Source organism: Sipha flava, unplaced genomic scaffold, assembly GCF_003268045.1.
Source record: "Sipha flava isolate LNK unplaced genomic scaffold, YSA_version1 251_pilon_pilon, whole genome shotgun sequence".
Lineage (NCBI taxonomy): Eukaryota > Metazoa > Arthropoda > Insecta > Hemiptera > Aphididae > Sipha > Sipha flava.
This window is the reverse complement of record NW_020272903.1, coordinates 21543-22979: the sequence shown is the minus strand read 5'-3', so window position 1 is coordinate 22979 and position 1437 is coordinate 21543.

The window sequence follows — 1437 nt, the reverse complement described above, 5'->3', positions numbered from 1 at the left end:
ATCGATTCCCAAAACTGCACACTTTTGGTGTGTCAAAACCGCACACATTTAATAGGTTAAAAGCGCACACATTTAATACGTCAAAGCCGCACACTTTTTAAAATATTGTATATAAACATGTTGCTCTTCGATGTAGTTGCAAATATGTAGCTTCCGAATGAATTATATGCACGTTGCGGTAGATTATGGACATTTACTCGACGAATGCTCTAGTAACTTACTATTTCACAGACGATCAATTGTGCATTCAATTTCCCGCCACGAATATGCTGCAATGGCTTCTTCAATGGACAGTACACAAAGATAATATGGCGTATATAATAATATTATTTCAATTATAAGTCGATACGTAGTACGCATCGATTCCCAAAACCGCACAGTTTTGGTGTGTTAAACCTCACATATTTTATAGGTTAAAAGCGCACCCATTTAATACGTCAAAATCGCACACTTTTGGTGTTTTAAATTGCACACATTTAATATGTCAAAACAACACACTTTTTAAAAATATTATTTATAAACATTTTCCTCTTCTGTATAGTTGCAAAAATTTTACTTCCGAATGCAGTACATTCTGATTATCATTATATAATCGTCGATGGTTATTGCTTTATTGAGTTTTTTGCTATAAATGTTGTTCAAAAGTAAATATACAATCTTCAATTTCTTCTTTAGTAAATGTCTTTGCGTAGGGTTATAAGTAGCTATCTCAAAATTGAGATGAATAATGTTAATATTTATTACTTTTCTCAATTCCATACATTTTTTTATTATTGACCCACATTTTTACGAAACAAAAATCAGTTTTAAAATATTAAAACTTTGTATTAATGGAACGTTATTATCTTTCTCCATGCGTGTTAGATTTATATGTAAAAGGTTATCACCAATAAATATTCATCTTAATGATTACATAAGGTCTTCATACTTTTTTACACGTAACGAATTTCCTCTTGTTTTTACTCATTTTCATTTGGCTGTTTAAAATATCGCAATTCGAAACAAAGTGTAAAGCATCTTCCAAAGTTTTCGGTTGAATTGATTAAATTTCCCATGTTAACAATACATTGATTTCCTTACTAGACTTACGTCATTGCAAGCATGCTTCCTATAATTTTATTATTTTCTATGGATGGCTCTTTGCGTATTATTTATCGAGGGCTTTAATAAATGCTATTAGAACCCTTGCGTACCCCTTGAGTTTGAATTTTCATTGTTTACGGCGTGTATCTTTTTAGTTTATTCATCATTTGACTGTATGTTGTAAACGTGGACGTGCAAGTTTTAATATAACACGGCCAAACCATATTCTCACTATTACACACTCTTAGTTTTCTGTACTTAAAAATGTCAAGAAACAAACACTTGCTCCCTTTATTACTGTCAATAATTTTAATGTTCGTTATACAAATGCAAAAAGTCACGTTTCAACTAGTA